The sequence below is a fragment of the Arvicola amphibius genome, chromosome 12 (assembly GCF_903992535.2).
Source record: "Arvicola amphibius chromosome 12, mArvAmp1.2, whole genome shotgun sequence".
NCBI lineage: Eukaryota > Metazoa > Chordata > Mammalia > Rodentia > Cricetidae > Arvicola > Arvicola amphibius.
Window position 1 is genome coordinate 96,910,099 of NC_052058.2, and position 27,253 is coordinate 96,937,351.

General features: G+C 39.2%; 1 pseudogene; it reads left to right on the top strand.

Moving 5' to 3' along the window:
• LOC119827168 overlaps nt 1–6,695 on the top strand; it is a 37,766-nt pseudogene extending 31,071 nt beyond the window's left edge.
• The last annotated feature ends 20,558 nt before the right edge of the window (nt 6,696–27,253 follow it).

Here is a 27,253-nt window from a genome sequence, read left to right on the forward strand (position 1 = left end):
TTGTATTAAGAAATATTCCTAACATTTTGGAGGTCCCACAGAGATAGGGCAGGCCCTTTCCACATTGCAGGCCATGTGTTGAAAGGCCCCTAGTCTACAGTTTGAGCTCTCAACACCACACTTAAAACCAACTTCTGGGCTATATTAGCTGCGTTTTGGTGAGTTCCTTTTCTTGTCTATGCTATAAGGTTTGGGAAGGACCCATTCATACTTATTTTTGTTGTTTTCGGATTCCTGCTGAAGTTGTGAGCTCACACCAGGAATTTAAGTCCCAGGTTGCCTTCAATCCCACAGGATCGGGCCTGGCTGAGGTAGAGATCTGTCTGTCCTGGGACACCGGGCATTCCGTCACCACGGCCACTTTTGGACCTAAGAGCCATTTTGAAGGACACTCTAAAATGGACTTAGGCCACGTGGTTGGGCATAGACTCTAAAATGGGCACTGGGCACTTACAGTTCATAGGCAGGTCTGTTGTTGCTCCTATAAGCCTCTTACAAAAATCTTTTAAAATTGAGCATGTCTGACACAAATAAACAGAGCTTACATATATATGTCCATGGTTTTTGGCCTCTGTGCTCTTGCCACCCTCCCCATAGTAGCCAGTGTCTCACAGCACCAGAGGCACTGGCACCTCCCCCACTCCCTCAAGCCCACACTTCCCAATCCCCTTCCTGCAGAGCAACATTCTTTCCCCTCCCTTTCCCAATTCGGAGGTTCAAGGTCAACTCCCACCTCCCCCTACCCCTCCTACCTCACTGCTCCACGTCTGAACACTCTCTGTGCACTGAGCCAGCCCCTCCCATGCTCCCTTTTCTTTTCTAAATCTCTTTCATGTAGAAAAGCAGCTAGGTTCCTTTTCTACTAATCATTCTGCTTCCTCAGTCAGTACCAGATATTAGGAAAGAGTTAAAAAAAAAAAAGGTTGAGGATGGTCCCCAAACTCCTATATGGGAATTGGTGAAAATGGCCTTTAAAGTTTTTAATGCCTGAGAGGAATCAGCTGAGTTTTCCCGACAGACAAAGCTACAACAACCTACAGGTCCAGGCCTTAGCAGCCATCCTAAGGTCACAGGAAGGGTAACAAGGGAAGCCAAACACAAAGCTCTACCCTGCTGGAGCCCAGGTTAAGTCAACCTCACAGGCAAATTGCTTCAAATGTGGCCTAAATGGTCACATGGCACAATATTGCACTATGCCTACTCCGAGGTTGTGCCATATCTGCCAACAACCTGGACACTGGAAATCACAATGCCCCCATGTAGGCTTGTCCTCTATTGCCACCACATAGTGGTCCAGCATCACCATCTGCAAGTGAAACTGTTCCAGCTCTCAAACTTCTCAGCCTTGCAGAGGATTGACGCTGCCCTGATGTGGTATATTCCGTAACCCTCTCTGAGCTTAGGGTCATGCTACAGGTAGCGGGTAAGTCCATTATTTTCTTATTGGACATGGGAGCTACCTATTCGGTTCTAACTGCTCACTCGGGCCTTACATTTCCCTCACCAATTTTGGTTATGAGAGGAGATGGAACCTGTTCCTCCCCACTTAAAACTCTGGCACTGCCCTGCATTCTTGCAGGACAATTTTTCTCCCATTTTTTCTTAGTGATACCTACTTTCGCAGCACCTCTACTGGGTCAAGATATCCTTAGCCACTTCAGGGCCACGCTCATTTTAGCCCCCACACACTCTCCTGAGACACACTTTCTTCTCACTTTTGCAGCTTCTCAGGTTCCTACCTCAGACTGTCCTGTCCCTACTCTCCCTTACCCAGTAAATCCCCAGGTATGGGACACCTCTGCTCCTGTAATTGCTACTCATCATCAGCCGGTGCTAGTCTGCCTTAAAGACCCTTCATCCTTCCCTTGCAGACCCCAGTTTCCCATTTCTGAAACCCACCGCCGAGGCCTTAAGCCTATCATCTCTTGTCTCCTGTCTCAAGGACTTTTAATTCCTACCAACTCACCTTGCAACACTCCAGTTCTTCCTGTGTGAAAGCCCTCTGGTGCTTACCACCTAGTTCAAGACATCTGCCTCATAAATGAGGCAGTCATTCTAGTTCACCCATTAGTTAGCAACCCTTACAATTTCCTGCCTAATGTCCCCCTACCACCTCCTACTTTACAGTTCTAGGCCTAAAAGATGCCTTTTTTTACTGTCCCTTTACAATTTGACTCATACTTCCTCTTTGTCTTCACCTGGGAGGACCCTAATTCCTGGTCCTCCAGACAGTTTACGTCGACTGTTCTCCCTCAAGGTTTTCAAGACAACCCCCATTTTTTTCTGCCAAGCTCTGCCTTGAGATCTCTCAAACTTTAATGCAGGTTCTAGCACGCTCTTCCAGTACGTGGATGACCTATGTCTTTGCAGTCCTTCATTGTCTCTGTCCCAACAGGCCACCTCTATGTTCCTGACCTTCCTCAGATCCCTGGGATATGAAGTTTCACCAGCTAAGTCTCAGCTATCCTCTCCTATAGTGGTATATTTGGGTGCTCACCTTAGACCGGGGTCTAAGACCCTCACCTCTGACAGGGTTCAGGCATTTTGAGATTTACGGCCCCCAACAACAGGGGCTCAGATCCTCTCATTTTTGGGTTTGTTGGGATTCTTTTGCCATTGGATTCCTAGCTTTTTCATTACAGCTAAGGCTCTATACCAGGCAGCTAAAGAGATGCCACGGGGCCTCTCACCCACTTGGCCATCGTCCATTGCCACTTCTTTCTACTTTGGGATGCCCTTCTAACAGCTCCTGCCCTTGCTCTTCCAGACCCCACAAAACTTACCATCTCTATACAGATGAGAGGTCAGGAGTGGCCACGGGAGTTCTAACCCAACAGGCTGGGCCTTCAAATCAGGCAGTCACCTTTTTATCCAAACATCTAGATGTCGAGAGCCCGGGCAACAGCAGCTGAACTCACTCAGGAGGCTCTCACGATTGCCTTGTCTGAGCCAATCATGGTATATTCCACCCATCGCCTCTCAGACCTCCTGAGACACTCCTCTCTCTCCCTCCTTGGGCTTTCACGAGTCCAGACTGTTCACTTACTGTTTCTAGAAAACCCCCAAATTACTTTGGCTTCCAGTCCTGCCCTAAACCCTACAACTCTCCTTCCTGTTCCCTCTCCCTCTAGTACCTCCTCTCTCTCTTGTGCTCAGAGACTGTAGAGGCTTTAACCTCACTGCGGCCCAGTCTTCTAGACCAGCTACTTACAGATCCCCAGCTCACCCTGTTTGTTGATGGAAGTTCTCTTCCAACAGGCAGCATATGCAGTGGGCACTTCCACTGACATAGTTGAAGTGACCCACCTGCCAATGGGAACCTCCTCTCAAAAGGCTGAATTAGTTGCCTTGACCAGTGCACTCCAAATAGCTAAGGGCAAATGTACTAATATCTACACTGACTCTAAATATGCCTTCTTGATAGTCCACACTCATTCTACACTCTGAAAGGAAAGGGGGCTTCCTTACTACCAAGGTCACTCCCATAGTTATTAGAACACTAATAGCCAACCTTTTGGAGGCCCTTCAGCTCCCTGCAGAAGTAGCCATTATTCACTGTTGGGGGCATCAATCCTCCAGGGATGCAATAGCCTTGGGCAATTCCAAGACTGACTCAGTAGGCCGGGGGAGCTGGCCTCCAGCTCCTTGGACTCCACAGAACATATTTTGTTCTTAACTCCCTCCTATCAGCCCTGTTACCAACTTAAAGAGAGGGACAAGCTTATGAAAAGGGGGGGCACAAACACAAAGGATGGATGGTTCTAAATAACCATCTCATTCTTCCTCATGACCAGGCATTGTCAATCACTTCAGACATCCACCAGACCTTACACATAGGCCCTAAATCTTTGTTCTGTTTCTTGGAGCCCCTTTTTGACCCCACCCATCTCTGAGATCATATTTTACAGGTTCACTCCTCCTGTCATATGTGTGCCCAGGCCAACCCACAAGGGGATCTCCACATATGCCAGTCTCTACACCACCTTCGTGGACACCAACTGGGCAAGGACTGGCAGGTTGATTTCACCCATATGCCTACTCGTAAAAAACTTCATTATCTCTTAATGCTTGTGGACACTTTTACAGGATGGATAGAAGCATTTCCAGTCTCCAGGGAAACAGCAGACGTCATAGCTCAGGTACTCCTAGACCACATCATTCCTTGGTTTGGTGTCCCACAAACCATCCAGAAGGACAATGGGCCAGCCTTCACTTCCAGGGTCATGGAGGTTGTGTCAGAGGCTCTCAACATCTCCTGGAAATTCCATACCCCCTACCATCCACAATCCTCAGGAAAGGTCGAGAGGGCCAATGGACTCATCAAGCAACAGCTAACGAAGCGCTCCATTGAACTCAGGTTGTCTTGGCCCTCCCTTTTCCCTATTGTCCTGACTCATGTCAGGGCCACCCCACATTCCCCTACAGGCCTGAGCTCTTTTGAGTTGCTTTATGGCAGGCCCTTTCTCCTTAACCATCGCCTCCCAGTTCAAACTCCTCCACTACCTCTCCCTCTTAAGATCTCTTCTCCCTTCACAGGCTGACAGGTGTCTTTCTGCCACCATACCAGTGGACGCTAATGCCCCTAAACTTGCCCCACTCTCCCAAGGGAACAGAGTATTCCTCAAAGAGTTAACTTTAAGTCTCTTGAACCTCCATGGACAGGACTTCACACAGTAATCCTCACCACCCCCTTGGCTGCCAAGCTCTTGGGACACCCATGCTGGTACTATCTCTCCATGCTCAAGCTGGCATCTACTCAAGATACTTGGTCTCTCCAGCACCTAGGACCTTCTACCTTCCTGTTTTCCAGGATGCAACAATGAAGGCCCCACCTGCTCCTCATTCTGGCACACTCATCTTTATCAATAACAGATTTTTTTTCCTAGACACCTGCCTTCTCAACTTTCCCAAGGAACAGATGCCTGCCTTCTCCAGCATGACAGATCATGGGATGCCTTTCCAGCCACACCTCTCGCTAAACATGGACACCTGGCTCTCCCCTGACCCACGCCGCCCCATGCCCACAGGAAGTAGCCAGATTTGAGTCTACGCCCCTTTTTCCCAAAGAGAGCCTAAGTGTTTGTCATAATTACCGTTCCAATTTTCTGTCACCCCTATATCCAAAGAATCTGGAATGTCAGGTTGGGAACACAGGCCCCTGCCCCTCACATCTATCCCAGCCCCCAGGCCTGGTCTGGACTCCAAATCCCAGCAGGCCAGATCCTGACCCCTCCCTGGGGATGGGGTCAGGACCACTCCCCAGGGTATTTAAGTGATCTCCCAAAAGAAGAACATGTAGTCTCCCTTTCTTCCTCCTGGGGGTCACATTCCTGCAGCTTCCTGGTTCCCCCTCGGGGCCACCTGAGAGCACAGATCTCCCATTAAATCTGGATATTTCTTAATTTGGCTTGGTCTGATATTTCTTGATTGGGAAATTTGCGCCAGCAGGGAGTTTGTATTAAGAAATGTTGCTAATGGAATCATTTGAGAAGTTTGAAAATGAGGCTGCTAAAATGGGGGAAGGCTCCTTCAAATATTCCTGAATGTTGGACAAACTGAAAGTTGAGTATATACATGGAATCACTATCGGCATCTCCTGTGGAAATGGAAGAACAGGAAATGCTATATGACTATCTTGATGTCCCAGGATACAGAGAGTTTATTAAAGAGAGGATCACAGGCACATATTAGGCTGATTGTGCTATATTGGTTTTTACTGCTGGTGTTGGTGAATTTGAAGCTAGTATCTTCAAAAATGGGCACAGCTGTGAGCACTCCAGTAGGATTATTCACTGTGTGTGAAGCAACTAATTCTTGGTGTCAGCAAAATGGATTCCATTGAGTACACGCCTAAAGACATATAAATAAATTGTTTAAGAAAATTAGCAACAACCCCAACCCGGTAACATTTGTGACATGCTGGAGTTAATTACTAATGTGCCTTGGTTCATGGGATGGAGAGTCACCTGTAAAGATGGCGGTGTGACTATAGTCACCCTGCTGAGAGCTTGGGATTGTATCTTACCATCAACTTGTCAAACTGGCAAGCCTTAAGGACTGCCCCCCTCCAGAATGTCTATAAAATTGTGGTATTGGCACAGTTCCTGTGGGCTGAATGGATATAGATGTCCTCAAATCTGACATGGCAGTTACCTTTGCTCCAGTCAATATCAAAATAGAAGTTCAGTCTGCTGAAATGAAGCTTTGAGTGAAGCTCTTACTGGGGATATTGTGTTTCTATATAAGGAACATGTCTTTCAAAGATGTTAGACATGGCAACGTTGCTACACGCAGCCAAAATGACCTACCAATGGAATCAGCTGTCTTGATTGCTCAGGTGATTAGCCTGAGCCATCCAGGTCAAATCAATAATGATTATGCCATTGTACTGGATTGTCACACAGCTCACATGGCATGCAAGTTTACTGAGTTTAAAGAAAACATCACATCTGGTAAGAGGCTGGAGGATGACTTTAAATTCTTGAAATTTGGTGATGGAGCCATTGTTGATATGGTCCCAGGCAATCCCATGTGTGTTGAGAGCATTGTTGACTCTCCTTCCCTGGGTTCTTTTTCTGTTTGTTCCTGACATGAGGCAGACAGTTGCTATGAGTGTCATCAAAGCTGTGAACAAGAAAGCTGTTGGAGCTGGCAGGGCCAACGTGTCTGCCTATAAATCTCAGAAGGCTAAATAAATATTATTCCTAACACATACCACTCCATTCTGACTCAGTGATGGAAGGTCTCAACTCTGTTTGTCACCATTGACCATTTATGTTTAATAGTAAAAGACTGCTCACTGATAACAGTATAACAAAGCCTTCAAAAGGAAAGGAGAATGTTTTGGGAGCCATTTTTTTTTTGCCAGGGACAGTTTTAAGTTATTTCTTTTAAGAATCAGTACATTTTAATGGAAACAATTTGCCCAAAAATTCATCATAAAATTTTGAGACCTATTAAAACAAGACTAATGATAAATAAATGCACAGAAATCCTTAAAATCTCGTGATTATGTTTTCAGATCTATATTTTGCTTGAAGAATTAACATTTCAATCAACACATTTTAGTTACTGCTAAAGTATAATACTATTTGCTATATAATAGATTAAAAAGGCTTTAATTTAACCATCAAAAAATTCTTGAAATTTTTATACAACTTTTTACACATTCTTCAAGACAATGTTGACTTGATGCCTAATCTTTTACATGTTTCTTACATGTCAGTATCCTCAAATTCCTTTTATGGTTTCTCTCCTGTAATACAACAACAAACTATGACCTCAAGATTGTTACAGGTGTACAGAATGGGTTTAGGAATGATTTGATTTTGTTTGTGTGTTTGTTCTGAAAACATTTATTGTCATAATGAATTATTTACCGACTGTGGTGGAGGTTTTCTCAAGTCACTTGTCATTAATACATTTCACACATCCATTTATTTACTTATTATTTATTTTATTCTTCTTTCATATATTACATCCTGACTGCAGTTTCCCCTCCCTCATCTCCCAAGTCTCACTTCCCAGATTCTCTCCCCTTAGTAAAACAAACAAATGTCCCAGGGACTTCAACCAAACATGGCATAACAAGCAACAATGAGAATAGGCTCATACCACTACACCATGGCTGAATGAGAAAACTCAATAGGAGAAAAACGGTCTCAGAAGCAGGCAAAAAGAGTCAGAGACAGCTGCACCTGCTCCCCCTCTTATGAGTTCCACAAGTACACAAAGCTACTCAGCCATAACATATTTGCAGAGGACCTAGATCACACCCCTACAGTCTCCCATGTCTCTGTGAACCCACAGGAGTCCTAGTCAGTTGATTCTGTGGACCTTGTTCTCATGGTGTCTCTGACCCCTGTGGTTCCTCTGATCTTCCCTTCCCTCCTCCACAGGTCTCCCTGAGTTCCTGTAAGGTTTGGCTGTGGGACTCTGCACCTACTCCTGTCAGTTGCTGGATAAAGTCTCTCTGTTCTGTTTGATGATGATTCTGCTAGGCTCTCCTAGAATCATCTGCAGGCAGGACACATCAAAGGTTTTGGGACTAGGTTGGTATTCCAAACCCTCCATTTGAAGTCTTATCTGGTAACAAAGTATGGCCAGTTCAGGCTCTGCGTCCCCCATCAATGGAGTCTTTGCTAAGGTTATAGATTCCATGGATTTCCTTCACACTACCTTTCCATCTTGCCATCTCTTCAATGCCCTCCAATTCCAGTCATTTCTCCCAATATTTTTCTCCATCATTCCACTCACCTGATCCCTCCTGTTCCCAACCCAACCACCCCCAACCCCAGTCCAGCCTTGAAATCTATTCTGTTTTCCCTTCCCAGGGAGATCCTTGCACTCACCCCACCCCCAATCCCTACTCCTTACTTAGTCTCTCTGGGTGTTTGGACCATGGAATGATTATCACTTACTTTACAGTAATATTGACTTATAAGTAAGTACATAACATGTTTGTTTTTCTGACTCAGGGTTACCTCACTTAAGATAATCTTTTCTAGTTTAATCCATTTGTCTGCAAATTTCATAATGCCATTGCTTTTAACAGCTTAGTAATACTGTTGGGTGAATGTACCACATTTTCTTTATCCATTCTTTGGTTGAGGAACATCTAGTTCTGGCTATTACAAATAAAGCTGCTATGAACAGAGTTGAGCAAGTGTCCTTATAGTAGGATGGTGCATCCTTTGGGTATGTGCTCAAGAGTGGTACAACTGGGTCTTGATGCCAATTGATTCCCAATTTCCTGAGAAACTGCCATATTGGTTTCCTTAGCAGCTGTACAAGTTTGGACCCTACCCGGTAGTGGAGGAGTGTTCCCCTTGCTTCACATCCTCACCAGCATGAGCTGTAACTTGCCAGTTTTATCTTAGCCATTTAGACAGGTGTAAGATAGACTCACAAAGCCATTTTGATTAGCATTTCCCTTATGGCTAAGAATGTTAAACATCGGGGCTGGAGAGATGGCTCAGCAGTTAAGAGCATTGCCTGCTCTTCCAAAGGTCCTGAGTTCAATTCCCAGCAGCTCACAACCATCTGTAATGAGGTCTGGTGCCCTCTTCTGGCCTGCAGGCATACATGTAGGCAGAATATTGTATATATAATAAATAAATATTTTTTTTAAAAAAAAGAATGTTGAACATTTTGTTGTTTCACTGCCAATTGAAACTCCTCTGCTGAGAATTCTGTTTAGGTCTGTATCACATTTTTAATTGGATTATTTTGTTTGTTGACGTATAGTTTCTTAAGTTCTTTAGGAAATCAGCCTTCTGTCAGATATGAAATTGGTTGGAGATCTTTTCCCATTCTTTAGGCTGCCATTTTGCCCTTTTGTCAGTGTCCTTTGCCTTACAGAAGTTTTTTTTTTTTTTTTTTTTTTTTTTTTTTTTTTCTCAGTTTCATGAGGTCCTGTTTATTAATTGTTGATCTTAGTACCTGGACAATTGGTGTTCTGCTCAGCAATTTGTCTCCTGTGCCAATGCTTTCTAAGCTATGTTCCACACTTTCTTTTCTATCGTCTATCTGTTTCAGCATATCTGGTTTCAGGTTCAGCATAACTGGTTTTATGTTGAGGTATTTGATCCACTTGGATTTGAGTTTTTTGCAGGGTGATAATATGGATCTATTTGCATTGTTCTATATCCAGTTAGACCTACACCATCTATTGAAAATGCCCTCTCTCTTTTTATTGTATATTTCTGGCTTCTTTATCAAAAATCAGGGATCTATATATGTGTGGCCATACAGCTGAGTGTTTAATTTGATTTAATTGATCAACATGTCTGTTTTGATACCAATATCATGTGGTTTGTATTGCTACAGTTCTGTAGTTCAGCTTGAAATCAGGGATAGTGATGCCTGCAGAAATTCCTTTTTTGTACAGGTTTGTTTTGGCTATCCCGGTTTCTTTCTTTCTTTTTTTTTTTCATGAAGTTGAGTTTTGTACTTTCAATTGTGTAAAGAATTGTTCTAGAATTTTAATGGCGATTGCATTCACTGTACATTGTTTTTGGTAAGATGATTTTTTTTTGCTATGTTAATCATACCAATCCATGAGCATGGAAGGTCTTCCCATCTTCTGTTATCTTCTTCTGCATCTTTCTTCAAGGACTTGAAGAATTTATCATATAATTCTTTCACTTGCTTGGGTAGAGTTAACCCAAGATGTTTTATATTATTCCTTGCTATAGTAAACATTGTTGTTTCTCTGACTTCTTTCTCAGCCCATTTGTCATTTGGATATAGGAGGGTAATAGATTCTTCCTTTTTGCTTATCTTGTATCCAGTCACCTTGATAAAGGTGTTTTATCAGCTGTAGGAGATCCCTGGGATAATTTTTTTAATTTTTTTTATTTTTTTCCCCTGGAATAATTTTTGGGGTGACTTATGTACACTACTATATCATCTTCACGTAATAATACTTTGCTTTCTTCATTTAGTTGTCTCATTGTTATAGCAAGATCTTCAAATACTGTTCTGAATAGATATGCAGAGAGTGGACAGCTTTGTCTTCTTCCTGATTTGGGCAGTTTCCATTTAATTTGATATTTGCTATAAATTGCCATTATTATGTTTATGTATTTCCTTTGTATCACTGATCTCTTTATGACATTTTCATGAAGGGATGTTAAATTTTTGTCAAAGGCTTTTTTTTTTGTCAGCATCTAATGAGATGATCTTGTGGATATTTTCTTTCAGTTTTTTTTTTTTTAACGTGGTAGACTGTTTAGTATAGATATTTGTATGTTGAACTATCCCTGCATCACTGGAATGAATCCTACTTGATCATGGTGCATGATCTTTTTAATGTGTTCTTGATTTCTGTTGTGAGTATTTTATTGGATATTTTTGCATCAATGTTCATGAAGGCAATCAGTCTGTAATTCTCTTTCCTTATTGAATCTTTATGCGGTTTGAGTATCAGGGTGACTGTGGCATCATAAACTGAATTTGTCAATGTTCCTTAGGTTTTTATTTTGTGCAATAATTTGAAGAGTTGATATTAGTTCTTCTTTGAAAATCTGGAGGAACTCTGAGCTAATATCTGGATTGAACTTTTTTTTGTTGGAAGTCTTTTAAAGACTACTTCTATTTCCTTAGGGGTTATAGGTATTTAAATTGTTTATTTGATCTTGATTTAACTTTGATACATGGTATCAGTTGAGAAAATAATACATTTCTTTTAGATTTTCCAATTTTGCAGAATCCAGGTTCTGAAGTATGAAAATGATTCTTGGAATTTCCTTGGTGTCTGTTGTTATATCCCTCTTTTCATTTCTGATTTTTTTTTTTTTTTTTACTTTTACAAGACAGGGTTTCTCTGTAACTTTGGGGTCTGTCCCAGAACTAGCTCATTTAGAACAGGCTGGCCTCGAACTCACAGATATCCACCTGCTTCTGTCTCCCAAATGCTGGGATTAAAGGCATGTGCCACTACTGTTTGGCCTCATTTCTGATTTTGTTAATTTGGATATTCTTTCAGTTTCTTTTATTTAGTTTGGATAAGGGTTTGCCGATCTTGTTGATTTACTCAAAGAACAAACTCTTTGTATCATTGATTCTTTGTGTTGTTCTCTCTATTTATATTTTATTGATTTCAGCTCTCTGTTTGATTGTTTCCTCCTATCTGCTGCTCTGTATATGTTTGTCTACTTTTGTTCTAGTGCTTTCAGATGTGTGAATAAGTTGTTAGTATGGGATCTCTCCTATTCCTTTATGAAGACACTTTGTGCTATGAAATTTCCTCTTAGCACTGTTTTCATTGCTGTCCATGAGTTTTAGTATGTTATGCATTCATTTTCATCAAATTCTAGGAAGTGTTTAATTTCTTTAATATTTCTGCCTTGACCCAGTAATTGTTCAGTAGAGAGTTGTTCAGTTTCCATGTTTGTAGGCTTTCTATAGTTTCTATTGCTGAAATTCAGCTTTAATCTGTGGTGGTCTAATGGGATAAAGGAGGTTCTTTCAGTTTTCTTGTATCTGCTGAGACTTGTATCATATTGTGACAGAATATGTGGTCAATCTGTTAAAAATATGTTATTTGGTCTTTTTCTTTTGCAGCTCTTAGTTTTCTTTCTTTGTTCTATATGTTTAGTGATTTGATTATTATGTGGAGCAGGGACTTTCCTTTCTCATCTAATCTATTTGGTGTCTGTAAGCCTCTTGAACCCATATTGGTATATCCTTTATGTTAGGAAAAATTTATTCTAGGATTTTGTAAATTATATTTTTGGGATTTTGAGCTGGGATTATTTACATCTTCTGTTATCATTCTTAGAATGGTTTTTTCATAATGTCTAAGGTTTCCTGGATGAACCTTCACCTGGCGTTGGATGGAGAAAATGACAGAGCCCCACATAGGAGCACTGGACTGAGCTTCCAAGGTCCTGATGAGGACCAAAAGGAGGGAGATCATGAGCAAGAAAGTCAGGACCGTGAGGAGTGCGTTTACCCATTGAGACGGTGGGACAGATCTAACGGGAGACCACCAAGTCCAGTTGGAATGGGACTGATGGAACAGGGGACCAACTGGACTCTCTGAATGTGGCTGACGGTGGAGGAGGACTGAGAATCCAAGGACAACGGCGATGAGCTTGAACTCTACAGCATGGACGGGCTCATTGTGAGCCTTGTCAGTTTGGTTGCTCACCTTCCTGGACTTAGGGGGAGCTGGGAGGACCTTGGACTTAACATAGTGAAGGGAACCCTGATGGCTTTTTGGCTTGGAGAGGGAGGGAGTGGGGGTATAGGTAGACGGGAGGGGAGGGAAGGGGGAGAAGGAGAGGAGGAGATGGAAATTTTTTATAAAAAAATAAAGAATTAAAAAAATAGAAATATTTTAGATTTAACATTTTCTTTGATTGGTTAACTCTATTTCTTCTACTGAATCTTCAGTGCCTGAAATTCTCTCTTTTATCTCTTGTATTCTGTTGGTGATGATTGCATCTGTAGTTCCTATTTGTTTATCTAGATTTTCCATTTCCAGATACCTTCAGTTTATGTTTTCTTTATTGCTTCTATTTCCATTCCATGTCTTGAACAGTTTTCTTTACCTGTTTGTATGTTTTCTTAGCTGTCTTAGCATTCTTTAAGAGATTAATAGATTTCCTTTGATGCTTTGTTTGTCTTTCCTTGATTTCTTTAAAATATTTTTTCCATTTCCTCTTTAAGGACCTCTATCATCGTCATAAGTAGGTTTTAAGGTCTTTTTCTTGTGCTTTGACTGTGCTGCATATTCAGGTCAGGTCTTGTTGTAGTATGATAACTGGGTTTTGGTGTTGCCTTAGTTGTTTTGATTGTGTTCTTACATTGGTGTTTAAGCATCTGGATTTGGGATGATTATAGATCTAGATGATGATTTCTGAGTTTGTCTTTGTTGAATGGGTATTTTGTTTTTTTTTTTTTTTTGGTTTCTCTTTCCTCATTGTTCTTATGGTCTTTGTGGCAAGAATTTCTGGTGGCCAGCATTACCTGTGATGCAGTATGGAGTGTCTGTTCAAGTTGGTGACTGGACCTCTGGCAGCTACCTTGGCATTTGGTGCAGTATGGGTGAGGGTGGAGTGTCTGCCTGAGTTTGGGGTAGAATACTGTGACAAGGAGATAAGTGGGGATTGAGGATACTGAGTGAGTTGGGACTAGGGACACAGTAACAGGGCTGGTAGTGAGATTGCGAGGGTAGGGGGTTAGGGAAATAGGTCTTTGGGAATCGTGTCGAGGAGTGGGGCAGTTCAGGTGGCTGCTGGGTCACTCACCTGGAGTGGTCTGCACATGCCCATGTGCAACTAAAGTCCCAGAGTTGGGGGCAGGGGGCATGACACCTTCATCAATTCCTTTTAATATTTATTTAATTATTTTATGTGTATGAGTACTCTATCTGCATGTATGCTTGCATACCATAAAAGCTCATCAGATCTCAGTATTGATGGCTGTGAGCTACCATGTGGTTGCTGAGAATTGAACTCAGAACCTTGGGAAGAGCAGCCAGTGCTCTTAATTGCTGAGCTGTTTCTCCAGAGCCACCCCACCTGCCACTGCCATCGATGCCTTTTATGTGAAATATCTGTCTATGCCTTTACCATATTTTAAAATTTTTTATTATTAAAAATTTCCACCTCCTCCCCCCCTCTCATTAACCTCCCCCTCCCCCAACTCCCCTCCCCGTCCCTCTCCAGTCCAAAGAGCAGTCAGGGTTCCCTGCCCTGTGGGAAGTCCAAGGTCCTCCCCACTCCATCCAGGTCCAGGAAGGTGAGCATCTAAATAGACTAGGCTTCCTCAAAGTCAGTACATGCGGTAGGATCAAAACCCAGTGCCATTGTCCTCGGCTTCTCAGTCAGCCATCATTGTCTGCCACGTTCAGAGAGTCCGGTTGGATCCCATGCTTTTTCAGTCCCAGTCGAGCTGGCCTTGGTGAGCTCCCATTAGATCAGCCCCACCGTCTCAGTGGGTGGGCGCACCCCTCGCAGTCCTGACTTCCTTGTTTATGTTCTCCCTCCTTCAGCTTCTCATTTGGGAGCTCAGTCCAGCGCTCCAATGCTGGTCTCTATCTCCATCCATCGCCAGAGGAAGCTTCTATGGTGATAATGCAAGATATCCATCAGTATGGCTATAGGAAAGGGCCATTTCAGGCTCCCTCTCCTCAGCTGCCCAAGGAACTAGCTGGGGACATCTCCATGGATACCTGGGAACCCCTCTAGAGTCAAGTCTCTTGCCAACCCTAAAATGGCGCCCTTAATTAAGATATCTTCTTCCCTGCTACCCTATCCACCCTTCCTCCATCCCAACCATCCCATTCCTCCAGGGTCTCCCCATCCTCCCCTCCTCACTTTTCTCTCCCCATCTCCCCTTACCCCCAACCCCACCCCCAAGATCTCAATTTTTGCCTGGCAATCTAGTCTACTTCCAATATCCAGGAGGATAACTATATGTTTTTCTTTGGGTTTACCTTCTTATTTAGCTTCTCTAGGATAAGGAATTATAGGCTCACTGACCTTTATTTATGTCTAGAATCCACCTATGAGTGAGTACATACCAAATTCATCTTTTTGGGTCTGGGTTACCTCATTCAGAATAGTGTTTTCTATTTCCATCCATTTGCATGCAAAGTTCAAGATGTCAGTGCTTTCCGATTTTTCAAATTTGTACTTACTCTGACATTTCAGTGATTCTTCCTGTTATTATTTTGAAGAAATTTAATCATTTGTCCAATATAAAATGAACTTATTTCTGAAAGGTAGCATGAACCACTATATTTTTATTTTTTATCTTTGAAATGTCTCTTTTCGGTTCTTCACAAAGAATTTTATTACATTTCTCTCTCACTCTAAATATTAAAATAAATTGTTGGAAACATGCAGTTAACTTTGTAAATAGCTTCTCTTTATTTATCATTAATTCTTGTAATCTAAATTTTATTTAATACTTAAAATATACCACCTATATCTAGTGATAACTTCATAGGTTTCTGTATTTAGGTTTAGTTTGCCCATTATTGATTTTCTTGCATTTAGCCTCTTTCATATTTCTAAAATATATTTTTGATGCTCTTACTTTACTATTTTATTACCTGGATATTTCTCTTACTCAATATATTACTAGAGTAAATTTGTTAACATTTACTTAGATGTTTTTGTACCCAGATTTATAAGTATATTGAAAGGTTCTGCTCATACTGTTGGTCTAAAAAGAATCCCCTCCTCAACAAAAATGCCTTGCAGAGTCGGAAGTGTTTGTATGATACTCAGCAATGGAAAGAAGAGATAGATAGTAATTTTTTAAGTTACATATACTGACAGCATAGAGGGAAATGAGGCCACAAATCACGCTCTTACATACAGACATAGATACATACACACAACACACACACACATACACTACACACACAGCTTTTGAATAGATTCAGAGACATTCATATGGACACAGACACAAAAATACACACTAACACAGACATATAAACATGAAGATAGACACATAACACTCATACATTCTGGTTGTATTAAGAAGGAAAATGCACCAGCAGGGATAAGGGAGGCATGCTATGGTCCTGGAGACCACAGGACTCCTGATTCTATCAGAATCAGTGATTCAGTTGTTGGGAAAAGTTAATGGGTTGGCAAGGAATTTAAATTCACAAGATTAAATACTCTGTATTATCAAGCTGCTGGCACTCAGAAAGGGACTGTTCAGGTAAGGGTCATTGTCAACAGAGAACAACAATCAGTCAGAGAGTGAGGATACTGATGTTTGCAGCATTTGAGACTTCTGTGTATAGTTCAGAGGCTGTGTTTAAAAATTCAAACATTGCCACACAACAGGAGATGGTCTAAGGTGGGTATGGTGACACATACCTTTAGTGTTGGCAGTAGGGAAACAGAGATAGGTGCATCTCTGTGAGGTTGAAACCAACCTGGTCTGCATAATAGTTTCCAGTCTAGCCAGGGCTACATAGTAATTCTCAAAATACAATAGTAAATACAAGTGGTCTATTGTTTATTTTCTAAATTGCTTTTGCAGAGTGTTGGTAATAAATGTATGTGAACCTTAAAAATTGGAAATTCTTATATATTTTTCTACAATATAATTAAAATATACTTAATGTTTGAATATTTTTAGAATACAACCTTTGTAGAAAATTTAGAATGGTAATGGTCTTACTCATTCTTCTTGGATAAAAGTCACCAATCCAACCTGCTGATTATGGATAAGTTTTAAATGATTGAATTTTATGAGGAACCCCTTTGATGAAGAAAATTGTAAATATACTTAGGTTCTACAAATATTTAAAATTTTGCTTGGAGAAAATTTACTCCATTTAAAAAAAAATGGTTCTAGTAGATGAATCAAGATCCTTGCACATCTGAGGCCAAACCATCACTTAGCAACATCCAGCCTACAGTTTTCCAGACTTGGAGTTGGGGCTGGTTATCCTCAGTTTGCTCCCAGCTGTGTTTAGCCACAGGTATGTGAGGAAACAAGTATTTATTTTCCTTTTTTATTTTCAGGTTATTAGTGCTTACTGTATTAATCTTTTCTAGAGACTAGTTTTACTTAGCTATTACTGATTGTATTAATTTTTAACATTCCAGTTCACTATTTTGTGTTGCTTTACTTCTGTTCATTTCCTAATATTTAAGAAAAACTATTAGCTTGCTTATTTTGCTATAGATTTGTTGATTCCTGTAAAAACAGATTATAAGATAAGAATTTCTTTTGAAAATAATCTAATATAGGAGAGACATGTAGAGGAAAGTGTCCCATACTTCAAGAGCAGAAGCAATTCCAGGGGTTTAATCACTCTCTTCTATGAGACCGGGGTTTATTTTATAGTTAACCTCAGATACAGACTAGTGGGCAAGAAAGCTTAACTATCCTTACCATCTTCTCTCCCTCTCCTCTATGTGCACTCTCTTCGCTCTACATTCTATTCATGAGGTCATATATAGTGATCTTCATATTTCTTTATTAGCATGTGCTAATTATACACAGTCGGTGAAAGGTGGTTCTTTTTTTTTCACGTACCTGTGTATTTTGATTATATCTGAACTTTTCACCCTGTCTTGTCTTTCCTAAACTCCCACCAGTCCCCTACTCTTCTCAACTGGTCAGCCTTCTTACTTTCAGGCCTTTGGGAAAAAGCATTTATGTGTTTCTTTTGTAGTTGTTTTTGTGAGCAGCCATGCAGACACCCATGGAGGTTGAAGGTAGACACCTGAACTCCAGGAGCTGGAAAGGCAGGTGTGTATGTGTGTGTGTGTGTGTGACTTCTGATGTGGGCCTGAGAACTGAACTCTGGTTCTCTGCAAGAGCGGTATTTTTTGCCAATGAACCATTGCTCTGCCCCTTCTTTAAAACTTGAATTAATCTTCATATTTCTGACATAAACTTTGTGTAGTCATGATATATTGATCTCTTGTATTGCTGGATTTACATTGTGATTCTCTCTGCCTAGTATGAATAATCAGTATATACTCAGTTGAATCTGAATGACCTTATGTTCTGTATCCATTTATTGAACTAATCGTGTATCAAAATACGAAACAAATTGTAGAAGAAGTGAACAAGATTCCCATCTCATTCTTTAAATAATACAATATTCCATCTATCCACATATTTTACATATCCATATATTTTATATCCATATATATTTATATCAGATTAGATAATGCTACACTAGTTACTTTTATATCACTGTGACAAAATACCATGACAAAAATACCATAAAGAATAAAAAGGTTATTTTAGCTTAAAGCTCTAGAGATATATATTACATGATATCAGAAAAGTTGGCAGGAAAAGAATGCGGGAAGGATATCACATTTCTAACTACAGATGAAACAGAGAGTGAACAGGAATCGGAGTGAGAATATATACCAGTTCTCAGCATTCCCAAAGCTGCACCCCTTTAAAACAATTTCTCATGATGTGGGGACCCCAACCATAACATTGTTTTCATTGATTACTTCATAAATATAATTTTGCTACTATTATGAATCATAATGTAAATATGTGATGTGCAATCCCCAAAGGGGTCATAAGCCACAGGTTGTGAATCCATGTTATAGATCTTCAAGCCCACCCCAGTGACTTTCTTCTAAAAAATTTTGTCACCTAAATGTTCCGTAACCTTTCCAAACAACACCCCTGGGGACGAAGTGTTTAGACATATGAGCCTGTGGGAACATCACTCAGTCAAACCACCCCACATACATTGTTTAGGCTCTGTGGGAGATTATCTATGTAAACACTACCCCATTTGGACGTATTTAATGCTTCTCTTTCTGGAAGTCTTCTATCTTCTCAATAAATATCTCTAGCAATTTTAGTGCCTCATTTAGCATAGATAAAACAATAGACAATTTAATACCTAAGGTTGGAGGTTTATGCTTATTAGAACAATCTTTGTTTCATCATGTTAATTAACAGCAGTGCATATTTATCACAGAAAAATCAAATGTGTTGATTATTTCCTGGGTATTAACAAGTTCAATGGAATTTGCTAAGAGCCTCTTATATTTGAGTGTAGCAATTTTGCACCCAGACATACACAACCAGGATGCAATATATAACAAGATGGTATACAAGAGAAGTTAGAAGTTAAGTTGGAAATATAGGTACCCAATGTCTGCCTCACCTAAATGGGGATGAGGTTGACTTTACATATTGCTAGATGTACTTTATTTACTTGAAATGGTTGTTACATTTATTTATGTATATGAGAGGCAGAAGGAGAGGGAGAGTTGTACAGCTGCAACAATGTAGGAGTCAAATACAACTACTGGGAGCGGTTTGTTCATCAAGCTTGTCCTGTGGGTCAAACTTAGCTTGTCAGACTTCCTAGTTCAGTTACCTGCTGAACCATTTTGCTAGTCCATCACTCACTTACCCAATGAACATTAATCAAAGGCCTCTAAGCTGCAATATTTATTTTGTGTGATGTGTGTGCACTCCTCACACACGTATCTGTGTGTAAATGTGTGATGATAACCCAGAGAATGAGATCAGACTGCTCTGCCCTAGCACTCTCTGTCATATTCCCTTGAGATGGGGTCTCTGGGACGACACCTAAATCTAGGCAGCAAACTCGGGATCCTCTCGTTTCCAATCACTCTTCCGCTCTGGGTTTTAGGTATTTGTGTCATGACCTGATTTTTATCTAGATGCTAGGAATTCAAATTCAGGACACCATGTTATCTTATTCATTGACCTATCTCCTTAGCCCTTCTTAGAAAAAAAAATGGCATTTCAAACATACGTAATCCCGGGACATGTATAACAAATGCTACTTTACCAAAGTAATTGTAACGTAAACCTTCCTGCAGTCCCAGGAAATGGAATGTTGTGTTTCTTTTCTCATCAGATTCCAATTTTGAAAAATACTCTTATGTTAGTTTTGAATATTGGAAGTGCCCAGAGCTGAGCGTTCCTCACAACTATGTTTCACTGTAAGACCCAGGTAGTGTTGAAACGCACAGAGCTGCAGCTTGACTAACCTGTCCGTTTGGGTCCTGCTCAGCCTCTTCGGCATCTGGTGACATCATCATTGATAATAACCACTGAAGGAGACACTTCATAAAAATTATTTTATAAAATATATACATACTTTACACAGAAATCATACCTAGGAGAATTGTGTATATCTTAAAATTTTAGTATTCAATGAAACATGAAATTAATATTTTTGATTTCCTTGTAGTTTACATCGAACTGTGAATTAGCATTTTTGTTCCTTAACAACGGCAGACTGAACATAAGTTCTGTGAAGGACAATGACCCAGGAACAAGCATCATTTTCTGTATGAAAAGATAATTTAAATTCATTGAGGAAGGATGCTGACATGCTATCATTTCTTATTATTGTTTATAAAACAGGTGCTGAGAAATTCAGTTAATTGGTGGTGTGATTCTAGTCCTTTATAGTTCCTCTTTAGTTAAGAACTCTGAGGGACCGAGGAAGAACAGTTTGTATTCATCTCCATCCCCTTCCGTTGGTAGTTCTTTGGTAATGCTTCACACCCCTCACCTCTTTTGGAGCTGGTCAGAGTAGAAAGGTTTGCTCTTCATTGTGGGAAGGTCATGGAATGAGAACACTTCAGGACAGGGTGTGTCTGATTCAGACAAAATGACACACATTTCTCTCATCACAGGACTCTTGATGGATGCAATATCTCCAGCCAAAAGTGTTCATCTTTGATCTTTAACATTTGTGGGTCCTAAAATATCTTTCTAAACCCTTTGGTAAAGGTACGCTGGGAGTCGGGACACTGTGTGCCCTCTGTTGTGTTTTCAGTGACTCTTTTTACCTAGATTTCCATTAGTTTTTGGGCATTTCAAAGCTAATTTATATTTTGTGCAATAAGCCAATAAATATTTCATCCAATATTTCAAACCTTGTTTAATTTTTAAAAGACCTTTCTTCAGAATTCGTATCATAAAGTTCTCTGTTTGATAGTTGTTAAGAAGTAATTAGCCAGAAAGCAGTACAACTCGCATGTGTATTTTGTGATGGTTAAGTCCTTCATTCTGGTTTTCAAAATAATAATAGGCTGGTGGGTACAGGAGAGTGTATTATCTGGGAAATGAGTGTGAGTCAATGGTCATACGGAAAACAGAAGACAAGCAGAATAGCAAAGATATAAGGAGGGAACACTTTGTTTCAACAGATGTTGGCTCTAAGTGGAAGAATACCTGGAACCAAATGTGTAAGACTAAATGGTTGCCATGGTGAGTATATTGAGAACACCAAAAACAGGACATGCGATCATGGATAGCCCCCAAGTCATTGCCACCATTTCAAAACTTTAATAAAATTGACATTCGGCTATGACAAGATCATATATATTATCTCAAATCTGAAGTGCCTTTGCTTAAGATGACATTAGGGTGGCATGGAGATGCAGCTTCTCTGGCACTACTAATAGGGTTGTCATTTCAATAAGTTGGTGATGCTACAGAACAAAGCAAAGAAGGATATATTTTTAAAGTGTACTTATTGAACTGATACATAAAATTAAAATAAATATGGTATACTATGTCAGGTTGTGACACATTTATATTATCTGTCTACATATTACCCATCATTTTAGAATATTCAGGGTTTTTTCTTGACGTTTCCTCCATCACATACAGAGTGTATTGTTGTCATCTGGAGTCACTCTTCTGAACTGCAGGTGGCATTTAAGACATGATTTCTCCTATGTGACTCCAACCTGTGACTTTCAAGTTCTGGTAACCACTATTTTCAGCTTCAAGGAGATTAATATTTTAAGATTCCAGATGGATGCAAGGTCAGTCATGAGGTGTGTGTGTGTGTGTGTGTGTGTGTGCGCACATGTGTACAAATAGAGAATATATGATATTTCTTCTATATATTAACTGTTCGATGCACAATTTATTCCATTTATTGGTTATTTCTATTAACACTAATGAAAGCTGAAGATGTCTTTTGTTTTGGTTTGTTTTGTTTTTACATACTGCCTTTATTGTGTTTTGATTTAAGCCCAGAAGTGGGAATTTGGATCATATGCTCACTCTGTTTTTAGTTTAATATTTGGAGGGTTCTCTACTGTTTTACATAATTCATGCACTAATTTTTATTCTTAGCAACATGGTGTCAGGATTACCTTTTCTTCTCATTCTTTTCAGTGTTCATATTTTGTATTTTTGACACTAGCTATTTCAAGGAGGATGAACTGCTAATCTAAATGATCTTATTAGCATTTCAAATACTTGTGGTGAGGTTGCAATGTCTCCTCATTTATTCATGGACTTTGATGCCTTCAAAGTTGAGAATTCATCTTCTGTCTACTTTTCATTATGTCTTCTATGGTTATTTTTGTTTTGGTTTTTCCATTTCATTGATATATATATGTATATATATACACGTATAAATATATACGTATATATATATATACATATATATATATTCTAGGTATTAATTCTTTTAGATAATAATTTTGAAAGTATTTTCTCCTATGATGTATTTTTCTCTTTGTTGTGTTGATTACTTGCTTGGTCAAGAAGATATTTTTGTTTGTTTTGTTTTATTTAATTCCATTATTTGTGTTAATGCTTTTCTATTATGTGTCTTTGGGTATTATAAAATACCCTGACTTATTCCAGTGCTCTGAAACTCATTCTAATCATTTTAAAGTTTTATGTTACATTTCACAATGGCATTTACTAGAATGGGAGTGAGGAGTCTAGTTTTTTCTGCATTTATTGATATTTTAATTTTCCCAGTGTTGTTTATTAAAGGTACTCTCCTTTCCCAATAGCATCTTCTTAACACCTGTTTCCTGTGTGAGACAGATACCTGAGTTTATTTCTAATCTCTATCATCTCTCCCCTAATCTATCTTTTTTATGATGCTATCATATTGCTGTACTGGATCCTGCATTTCCATACTGTGTTTGGGACTTAAATGATATGCTACTGTGTACTTTCTAAACAAAGTTAATTCAATAGTCAGAGATTTTTTTTCCCATTCTCATTTTTTTGTTCTGTGTTGGATATTACTTGTTTCAAAAAGTATTGCCATAAACATGATGATTCCTTGAGGGGAGTATGAAATTTTTTATAATATTAATTCTTCTAACCTTTGATGATAAAATAATTATTTTGTGTGTGCTTGTGTTATTTTATGGTTCTCCATTAATTCCTTTCTAGTTATATTTATACAATTATTTCATGTTTAATTTTATTAATAGTTATTTTGTAGTTTTGTTGATTGTTGATAGCTTTTATATGTATATACTGATTTTGAGTCATTTCAATTCTGTTACCTTATGTCAAGCCCCTCTCTCATCATTCTTCTATTCAAAGCTTTCTTATTTCTAGAAACCTATTCCTACTTTGATTTTTTTTATCCACTACGTTTTATTAGGGTTGCTTATATAAGCATAAATTGAAAATTGTTTACTGGAGTGTGAACAACTTACCAGTGGCTACACCACTGAAGAAAATGCTCTTTTGCGCCCAGGATCCAGTAATTGCCCATAGTACCTAAGTGAGGGGCAGAGTATCTTGAGTGCCTCCCCCATGCAAAACAGAATGGTGATAGGGCCAATCTTAGACAATTCTTATAGAGGTAATCACAGATACAGTATGTTCATGAGTAAAGTGGCTCTCTCATGCTCAGAAGGCATTGTTCTGGGGGAAGTCATCTCTGACTTCAGTCACTCTACTCCTTCTTCAATGATCTTCCTGTACCATGGTGGTATGGGTGATCAAGATGCCTCTCTTAAGGCTGAGCGTTCTCCACAATTTTACCATTTGGAAACTTTATTAACCATCACCCACCATAAAAGGACACTTTTCTAGTGATGACTGAGAGTATCACTAATCTGAGTAAACATAAAGGCATTTAGAGGCAGTTCAATACCATGTCCTCTAGCAAAACAGACACAGTAGGTTCTCCTGTGGGACCTACATCTTTCCCAGCTATGGCTCTTGGTCATATTTATAATACCAGGCATGAGTTACCTCTACAGAGCATGCCCCAAGTCTAATCAGAAAGCTGTTGTTCACCATCATAATGATCATGAAACTGTTGTATCAGTGAGATTTACTATAGGTCTTGAGGTACTCAATTGAGGGGTATCGTAGATGATTGTTATTTCCCAAGTGCTTTCATAGCACCATTAAACACTATAAAGGAGGGTTAGCAGGAAAAAAGCATCTAGTTTGGATTCAACTTGATTTTTTGGATTCCTCTAGGGCCTGTGTGGTAAAAATAGGAAAGTTTCCCTCACTGGCATTAGACCTCTCATTTAACAGACTTTCTTTTCTCAGATAAATATTATTCACTCATGCAAGTTGCTTGCCTTAAGATCTTTTGACAATTAAGATTTTTGATACACTTATTGAATAATCAGTTTCAAATGGAGATGTCTCTCTTTTTTTCTTTTCCCTTATATGAAAACCAGACTTACTTATATATTGTATGCTTATGATAATTTCCCCTCTTCCTCTCTCTCCCAGTTCCTATATACATCTTTTGTCAATGAATTTCACCCCATTTCTATGTTCTTAGAAAGTAAACAGAATTCTAAGGGATACTAATAAAATAAATAATATGAAACAAAAACAAACACATCAGAATTACACAAAGCAAACAAACAGGAAAAGAATCCAAGAAAAGGCACAAAAGCTGTTATAGACATAGTGCCACACTCATTTACATACTTAGGAATCCCATATAAACACTATGCTGGAAGCCATAATATATGGATAAAGGACCTGTAAGGTATAAAGAGAGAAGAAGAAAAAGTGTATAAGCAACTATAAAAAATAATAATAAGATAAAAAGGAAAAATCTTGATACAATATTATGAGACAAAGATCCTCCAAAGTTGCCATTGAATTCATTTTCTGTTGGTCATCACTGCTAAAAATGTAGCCTACACTTAGGAAAAGTTTGTTTCCTTAGTGATATTTCCTTGAAAGAAACTAAATTTTCATTTGCTGGTGGTATCAACTAGAGATTGCTTCTGAGCAAGGGATGGGGGACATGTGTCCTTTTCTCCTTTCCATTCTAGGACCCTATTGGGCCCAGACCCCTATATGTTCTGTGCTTAATGCTTTGGTCTCTGTAAGTTCCTATGTGCATAAATCTTATTGACTTAGAAGGCCTTATTTCTTTTGTGTGCTCCATGACATCTGATTCTTAATTTATTTTCACAGCTCTTTATATGGAGTAACCTGGGTTATGAGGGATTTTATGGCAATATCCCACTTAGGGCTGGTGCTTCAAGCTCTCTCACTCTCTGCATATTATATGGCCATAGGTCTCTGTGGTTTTTCCCTTCTGATGCAGTAGGAATGATCATGGATCAGAAATGGATGAGAAAGGAGCTGATGTAACAGTACAGCAAAATGTCATTAGGATCACTTTATTGCTATGTTCCTTTAAAGAATAGTAGTATTTAGTTTTACTCTAAGTCTTTGGGCTAGCTAGTCTTGAGTCCTTAGTCAACCAAGCAGTATGGCAAATATAAAACTTCTTTCTTATTTTCTTTATTTGTTTTTCTGATATATTGGTGTTTGTTTTCCTTGTTAAAAATTCTTAATTCTGCTTTAATTTATGCTTTGTATATGACTTTCTATTATTATTTATTCCAACACACTCTTATATTTCCCTGCTAATTTCTTTATTGATCTATTGTGTTTTAGTAGTATATTTAATTTCTACATATTTATAAAGTTTCCAAATTGTTCTTGGTTTTGGTTTCTAGTTTTAGCATCTTGTTCTGAGATTAGATTATAGATATTAGTCCCTTATATTTTAAATCCTTTGAATCATAATTTGTGGCCTACCTTTGGATATGTCCTTGAAAATGTTCCATGTGCTGCTGAGATGTGAATAAAAAGTTATTTAATAGTGTTTCCTCTTCTGAGCTGTTGCTCTTGTACTGTACATACAACCTTTAAGTGGGGCCTTGAATATCTTGTAACTTTCTGTGTTTTTTTCAGCTTTGTTTATGTCATTTGAGCATATCTCCAGTCTCAGAAAAAAATTTCAATTCAGAGGATGTAGGAATGCAATGGTTCCAAAGACTGAGTATCTAGACACTGTTTCTATAGGTACTGACCCCTAGCTAATTATTAAATTGGTCCTAAAATTTCTACAGACTTATTAAGTGGTAATATTGTGACTGACTTAATTAATTATCAAGTAGAATCAAGTAGGTGAAAGGAATGATTTAGCTAGAATCTGAACATTATGAACAACTGTTTGTAATCCCAGCACCGAAGAAGTGCAGACATAGGGGTTGCTGTCCATCCCGCCTAGTTATAATGTTGACTTCCAGGTTCACTGAGAGACTGTATCTCAAAAATGAAGTAAAAAAAAATTAAGAGGTCACCTGATATTGACCTATGGCCTCCAGATGCATGTGTACACAAAAGCATTTGAACCTGCACACATGGGCACTTAGATATGTATATACACATACCTTCACACACACATAAATGTTATGAGTGTGAGACTGGTTGCCCAAATAAAATGTAGGGATCAAGAAAAGTGTGAACCCAAAATTGCAATGTATAGAGTGCTAATATTTAATAATTCTCATGAATGTTTTAGAAGTGGCTGTCAGACGAGACTTGATTTTTCTAATATAGGGAGTGATCAAGAACAGAATTTCATTAATATGAGGCATAAGAATACTAATTAAATTTGACAGTTCAATTCTATTAAGAAACATTTTAATTTCTTTTATAAGTATGAGAACTGAACGGCCATGAATTGCAAAGAAAATATGGCAAAGACTTCTAGGCTATTTTGATCTCTGTGAAGCTTAAATACATAGAAAGATAACAATGGTATTTTATGAGGATGATACTCAATATCAAGAAAGGCCGACTTGTAAAGGATTTAATTCCTCAAGAAAATTATTTAATTTCTCAGCACGATTAGCAAGAAAAGTTAGAGAAATAAATGAAAGATACAAGAGAAGCATACAGTAATAATGAGACGTAGTAGCTAGAAAATAAACGATGAAGCGTGAGAAGAAGCAGGATGAACTTCACAGAAACGACAGTGCTGTGGCTTAAACATAGATTTTCCCCATAGGCTCATGGGTTGACAACAGTTGGTCATCAGCTGGTGGTGTTATTTTGGAAGGTTAAGACATCTTTGAAAGGTGGAGCTTTGGTGGGACGCATATCATTGAGGGCAGGCGTTAGTGGTTTATAGCTTGACTGGGCTTCATGTTCTCTTTCTGTGCCTGAATGCCGATAATGTGTGATCCGT